The sequence below is a fragment of the Vespula pensylvanica genome, chromosome 13 (assembly GCF_014466175.1).
Source record: "Vespula pensylvanica isolate Volc-1 chromosome 13, ASM1446617v1, whole genome shotgun sequence".
In the NCBI taxonomy this organism is placed as follows: domain Eukaryota; kingdom Metazoa; phylum Arthropoda; class Insecta; order Hymenoptera; family Vespidae; genus Vespula; species Vespula pensylvanica.
The window spans coordinates 4,799,408-4,806,925 of NC_057697.1; the positions used below are offsets into that span (position 1 = coordinate 4,799,408).

Below are 7,518 nucleotides of genomic sequence, written 5' to 3' on the forward strand. Positions count from 1 at the left end.
TTTTTTTCTTCTGTTTTTTTTTTCGTTTCTTCTTTCTTTTTCTTTCTTTTTTATTCGTACGTTTCGTTCTAGCAAATAACAGGTATTTATATCCGTGTTTAATAACTAATAGGTGGATGTTTCACAGGAATAAATGTCGTCATTGTCGGTCCGGTGTGAGGAAGAGAGGAGAAAAAATGACAAAAAGAAATAAAAAAAGAAAGAAAGAAAGAAAGAAAGAAAAGAAGAGTCAATAAACAGCAAATCTACAACATCGGAAATGGTTCACGAAAACGAATTAAACAGAGGTATGTGTCACCGTCGGGTTTGTTCGTTAGTTTATTTTCCTCGCACGTTTCGAAAAATTCACAGGAACATTGTTGCGTGCACTGTCGTGAAGGCCATCAAATAGGAAACTAGGAGAAAGAAAGAGAAAGCAAAGGAAAAGAAAATCAGAGAAACGACAAATCAAAAAGTGGAACGGAGAATCGAGGAGAAAATGGAAAAATGAAAAGAACAAAAATAATAATAATAAAAAAGAAAAAGGATAAAATTCCCGCTAATATAGGTACGCACTACTTGTTTCTCATGGGATATATTCGAAAAACAAAACAAAAAAAAAAAGATAACAAAAAAAAAAGAAACGAAACAAAAAACAAATAAATGAAGGAACGAAACGAAACGAACAAACGTAAGATATTCCTCCAATATTTCAATCGTGTTAACACTGTTGAAGATACCCGGTTATTGATAGAATCGAAATTATTAGTTTGAAGAAAGATAGAGAACTGGTCAAAGGGAGGTCCCCTCTTTTCCGGTATAAAGATGGCGCGACGGCATACTATACTACTACCAGCCACACCACCAGAGCTTTCGTTGGGATCCAACCGCGTCAAAATCAATTCCTCGGTAATTACGCCGTTAAAAAGAGTTTTCTGTCTCCTATCTGGCGCGCATTTAGGCCTTTAGGGTATAACACAACCGAATGCACGGTGCACGGTGGACTCCCCACCGTGCAGTGGACCAGCATCCATCCAACCTGCCGAATCTTCTCTCTCGCTTCAGCACACACACTATCGTCTTATCTTTCTCCCTCACTTTTCACGATGGGTGCGCGCGCGCGCGCGCACGGTCGCGCTACGCTCTCGCGCTGCCAACTTCTCTCTCTCTCTCTCTCTCTCTCTCTCTCTCTCTCTCCTGACTACTCGAAACGTTACCCCTACTCTTTCATCTTTTCATCCTTCTCTCTCTCTCTCTCTCTCTCTCTCTCTTTCTCTCTCTGTCTCTCTCTTTCTCTCATCACGCACACTGCTGTGCTATTTCACTCACTTACGTTATACACTCCCAACAAGATGGGTATACGCTCGAGATAACGCCTCTCTCTCTTCCGATTGGTCTAACTAACCCGGCTGGCCTTAAACGCCACGCCTTTAACACCGCATTCATCTAACCAAGCATCCCTTCCATCGCGTTAAGAAATGAGAATACGCGCATACATCCACAAATGTGTCCTTTGTTCTCCTTCCTCTTGCCTATTGCTAGATGCCAAATCGTTCCTATCTCTCTCTCTCTCTCTCTCTCTCTCTCTCTCTCTCTCTCTCTCTCTCTCTCTCTCTTCTCTTTTCTCTTTCTCTTTTTCTCCTTTTTCTTCTTTTCTTCTTCTCCTTTTTCTCCTTCTTCTTCTTCTTTCTCTTCTTTCTCTTCCTCTATTCTCCACTTCTTTGTTGTATTCTCTTATTTTTTCTCTTTCTTTTTCCTCTTCTTCTTAACCCATCCATCCCCCCTTCTTCTCCTTCTTCTTTTTCTATCACGATTTACTTTCAAGCTTGCGTTTCTTTTCGTTATTTTTATTGTCTTTTTTTTTCTCTGCCAAACTCGCTGCAAGTTTCCTTTTAATAACATCGAATCTTAAAAAGCAGGTACATATTATTTGATTGTCATCTTGATTATTGGTTCATCTCAGATTTGGCTCGAATCAAACAATATTGTTACGCGAACGATTTGATATAATTATATTTAACTCGATATCTATTCCATGGATCTTGTGTTTGATAATCTTATAATATCAATCAAGTACACGTTTCTATATTATTGTTTACTAACACGGTTACGGAAGAAAACATATTGTTCAATGAATAGATGACCTTGGTAGAAATTTTTTTGTTTCTTTTTTTTCCCCATAACTTCGATGTTCTACAAGAGTACAGGTACGGAAGATTTTACGTCATGAATAATAGTTTCCAGATGTTAGCCGAACAATACTTTCTACACCTGAAAAATGAACACCTGAACAGTTCCCACGACTTAATTATTATGCCGCTACACGAATGTTCTCTATTCAGTACTGACATTCTTAAAATTTCTTTCGACTTTTCTTTTCTCACAGTACGATCACTTTGCTTTGTCGTTTTCTTGGAATTCAAAATGTGCGAAAGTGTTGGATGAATGTTAAAATAAGAAAATGGAAAAAAAAATAGAAAAAAAAATTATTTGTAATATTAATGTAATGACATTATTTTAGATAATACGATTAATTAAATTAGTAACATTAACATTAGCGAAGATCGAAGTTTGTTACGAAATTTTATGGTTAAGAATTTGTCGATAATAACAAATATTTACTTATCTACTAAACGTTTCTAATTTACTCTGATGATAAGTAATGTTATACCACACATCGGTAATATCGGTATATGGTAAATACTAAACAGATTGTATTGGTCGATAAAAAAGATAGCTGTGTCGATATTGTAGTATTTTAACTTTTCGATGACTATTCTAACAGATTCAAAATCGTTAATATGTTACTTCTAAGGTAACTTTTTCTGTTAATTATAATAAATATCATAAATTAGTTAACTCGTGTTTATATTTCATTAAAACTTATTTTTTATTTCAATTATTCTTTAAACAAAACATGATTAGTATAATAGATAATAGTTCTTGGAAATTCCCAAATTTTAACTCTGTACGATAACAGAGAATAATATCATTTGATAATATATCATGTATTCAAAATAAAGTGTTAAAAATTTTTTTACTTTATACTCAGTTTTTTGAGATATTTCATAAAGTATTTCGCAGCTTTTGAAAAAAGTACAAAAGACAAAAAATGTTTATTTTCAACCAATAAATTTAATTCTTAAAATTATCTGTTTTTTTATTATAGAATACGAAATATAATAATACAAAGTGCTTAATTAACGTCTTTATTACTTTTTGTTTCTTTTCATACGAATAGGCATGTATGCATGTGCGTGCATGTTAACATTAGAGCTCCTAAATAAATATTTTTTCTTTTTTTATGAATTAAAAAAATTGACGTATGATTGACGATTGTAGGTATTACTTGAAAAATTTAAATAATGCTTATCTTTTTTACTTTTACATACATATGTGCGTGTGTCTCTATGTATATATATATATTAATCTTTTATTATGAATTTTAAATTAGACTGTTAGAATTAGATATAAATATTGTATATAACAATAATAATATACGATTAAATTGTTCAGAGGTTTATTTTAATTCGATATTAAAGTTCAGGTTATATATATATAGTAGTTTATGTTGTACGTAATACACAACAAGCCTCATATCTGCAGGGTACAGTGCTATGAAATTCTATACGTGAGATCAGCCAGGTATATGTTCACGTATTCAAGCTAAGAATCGTAATAGGATCATAGACCAATAAGAATAAGAGGTTAGAAGAGTGAATTTTGAAATGATCACTTTAAAATGAAAAAGAAAAAAAAAAGAAAAAAGTATAATAATCATAAAGTAATAATAATAATAATAATAATAATAATAATAATAATAATAATAATAATAATAATAATAAAATGTAGATAGCAAATAATATTATGTAATATAATCGAATAGATATTTTTGAAAGAAGAAAATTTTTTATATCGATAAAATTTTCTATCTATTCGATAATAATAACAGTATTAGTTATAATTTACGTTATATGTAAATTAATCTTCTAGAGGAGAAACCAAGCAGAAATCGTTTCACGTTCGAAATCCTTCGTAACTTTGTAAACTTGGTGATAAGTAGGATTTAGTTTTGGAGAGGAACGGTCAGTACATAGAAGGTATAATATACTATTAAAGAGTTAATTATATAAGTACGTAATTTCAGTCAAGCATGATGTTTAACCCTCAAGCGTTTAACCTGCGCGTGTCCTTACGACACATTTATATGTCATTAACCTATCAAATATTTTGACGATGATACAAAGTCAACGAATTTATATTGTATGAATATTTTCTTTTAAAGTATCAGTTATCTAATTCAATTTAAACCGCGCTGAAAATATTATTGGTTCTCATCGACACGTTAGCGCCATCTTGGCGCGAATAACGAATTAATGAAAAATATTAAAACGTAGAAGTATGAGAATTAATCGATGATAAAACGATTTTCTTTTTCTTTCTCGAGACTCAAATTAACATTAAAATTATTTACAAAATATGTGGATAACGTTATTAAGTGAAAATAATATACAAATAAATTGATTTTTCTTTTTTTGAAAAAATGATTCTTTGTCCCTGATCAATCATATCGATGAAATCAATTTTTATCTCGTCAAATATTTAATAAACAATATATCAAGTGCGATTAAAATATCAATTACTTTCATATATTTGTGTTTGTATTTGTGTTTGTGTGCGCGTATGTCTGCGATTTAGCTACTCTGAAAATATTATTCTCCGTGCAATTAAGATTGTATCGAGTTTGTCTAGCTTTTATTTACATAGAGAAGGAATAACGGAGTGTGGTTGATCGCTAAGAAAAGATAATAATGCGCAGGCTCGTATAAGGTGACTCGTATAGCACAGGAGGAGTAGTAGAAGTAGTAGTAGTAATGTAGTAGTAGTAGTGTAGTCGGGATCAAGCGCAGTAACCGACACAAGGGACGCTCACAATCAGTCCTCGCCGTCTCGCCGTCGCGGTAGGAGACATGGCACATTCGTCCTTACTTCTTTCATGTTACGCGTATCTTAAAAAGAGAGATTATTAGAAGATTATTAGACGATTTCGTTTATTGTACAATGGACATGGCTCCTTTTTCTACGTTTTGGTAAGTTTTCTTTTTTTTTTTTATCTTTTTATATATTATTGCTTTATTTTTTTCTACTATTACCAAAACTTCATCGTTTATCATTTAGAATCAATTATTTCTAATCATAGTTAGTGTGATTAGAATGTATCACGTACAATCGTTATTATGTGTATATATATATATATATATATATATATATATATATATATGTATATATATGACATAATATATTTTTCTAATTAAAACAATGACACAAGTTTGATTTAAATTAAATTAAAGAAATTTTACTTCATAATAAAATTAATTATTTGTAATGTCATCTAAATTATATTATATAAATTTTAATTCTTTAATAGATTGTCGTACACAATTAAATAAATATATCTGCATATAAATATAATTATAAATATATAATTATATATATATATATACATCTATATATCTATATGCATATACATAATATATATTATACTATACTATAATAGTATATATATGTATATATATGTACTATGATAATACTATGTGCGTGAGTGTATGTATATGTACTATAATAATTTAGTTATATGATAATATCTAGCATACGAATTTAATTTTAATTTTAATGCATAATTTCGAAATAATAGCGTTAAAACGGATTGAAAGTAAGCTTGAGAAGATCGACTTTCTTTATGTATAAAGTTCTTCAAGTTACCATTTGAATATCTGAGATCTTCTTGGAGTTTCTGATTCATCGATTAACTTTTTCTTTCTTCCTTTACTCTTTCTTTTTCTTTACCCTTCTTGTCCTTAAACTTTTTATTTCCTCAGCGAATTAGCAAAAGCAAGATAGAACCAATTCAGTCGTTCCTTTTATCGATACGTTCGAACACAAATTTTTTTCAAATCAAAAACCATTACCGCATTATTCATAATAACCGCTAAATTAAGATCGTGATGATTACAACGGTTTGATGATTATTCGAATTATGCGTTAATAAAAAGAAAAAAGGAAGAAATAACCGTCAAGTAAGTACTTAGAAAGATTATGAACGTTCGGAAAAAAATAATTTACTTCGGTACACACATATTTATGGTTATTTTGATCTGGAACATTTTTTTTACGAGCTTCATCATGTTTAATCGGGAAAGAAAGAAAGGTGAAAAAAAAGAGAAAAGAGAACAAAAAATTGAAAGATTGAAACACCGAGAACAGGCCAACTGAAAATAGCGTTGTTCTCGCGCGTAGTGTTGACGTCATGAAAGAAAAAAAAATAGAAAGAGAGAGAGAGAGAGAGAGAAGAAAAAAGAAAAAAAAAACAAAGAAAAAAAAAAGAAAAAGATAGTGCGATCGTCCAAGCTAATCCAAACTCCCGGTACTACAAGAAGGAAATTGGAAGCTAAATTTCCTTCATTTTTTTCTATCTTTTTGTCTCTCTCTCTCTCTCTCTCTCTCTTTATTCCTTTTTCATCGTCCTTCTTCTTCTTTCTTCAACATAGTCCATTATAGATAATTGATGGAAACTGAAAAAAAAAAAGAAAAGAAGAAAAAGGAAAGTAAAAAGAAATAAAGAAATTACTTGTTAGGTCACATTCTTCTCGTTCGCGTAATAAAATGGATGGAATTAAATGAGACACCCCGTATATCACTATTCGCCTAACATTGTCGTAAATCATACGACTATAGATCTATCTTGATTAGGTCAAATAGAAGGATGATCCTTGATAGATAATGAGTAGAAACGATCAAAGAGTATTAAGTTTATCGTGTCTTCTTTTTTCTAGAAATTTTTTCTTTTTATTTCCCTTTTCTTTTTTCGTTTTTTTTTCTTTTTGCTTTTATTGATCTCTCAGAAAGAGAAAATAATTTCAGTGGAATTTGCGTTTGCGAACGTTCGTATTTCATTCAGTGTATGTATGCATGTTTCTATGTATGATGCAAATAATAAGGCCAATTGGCACATAATTGCGTTGATAAGGGAAAAAAGGGGGATAAAGTTCTTAGAAAGAGAGGGAGAGAGAGAAAGAGAGAGAAAGAGAGAGTTCTTCCTTCGAATATCGTGCGTTCTATTTCTCATCATTTCACCCTTCACACAGAAAATTTCGATTCGATGTTGGTGAAGACGTAGAAAAAAAGAAAAAGGAAATATATCATTAATATAAGAAGAACATTCGAGTGTTATTCGATAAGAAATATAAAAAAATATGATATCGTTAAAAATTCTTAAACGTACCATAGTACTACTTCAAAAAGCTTTTTTTTCTTCTTTTCTTCCATTCAAAATTTAATTGAGTTTATCATTGACAGGTTCAAAATAGAGATAATAATTTTTTTGGAAAAAAATTGTGAAGATTGTATATGGGATGAATCATTATTAATGAGTTATTTATTTTAATCGAAATAAATAGTCTAATCAGTTTTTATTTCTATTTTATTCAAAATTTAATTGTATTTCTTATTTACAATGTATAATAATAATAATAATAATAA

General features: G+C 30.3%; 1 protein-coding gene across 2 annotated transcripts in view; it reads left to right on the forward strand.

Annotated features, from left to right (window-relative positions):
- Positions 1 to 4,875: 4,875 nt before the first annotated feature.
- The window catches only part of LOC122633850 (GTP-binding protein Di-Ras2), a 79,370-nt gene continuing 76,727 nt past the window's right edge, over positions 4,876 to 7,518 (forward strand). For both annotated transcript variants that reach the window (XM_043822269.1, XM_043822270.1), the window contains exon 1: positions 4,876 to 5,069. The gene's annotated coding sequence lies outside the window, so the exon portion shown is untranslated. The remainder of the gene's footprint in view (positions 5,070 to 7,518) is intronic.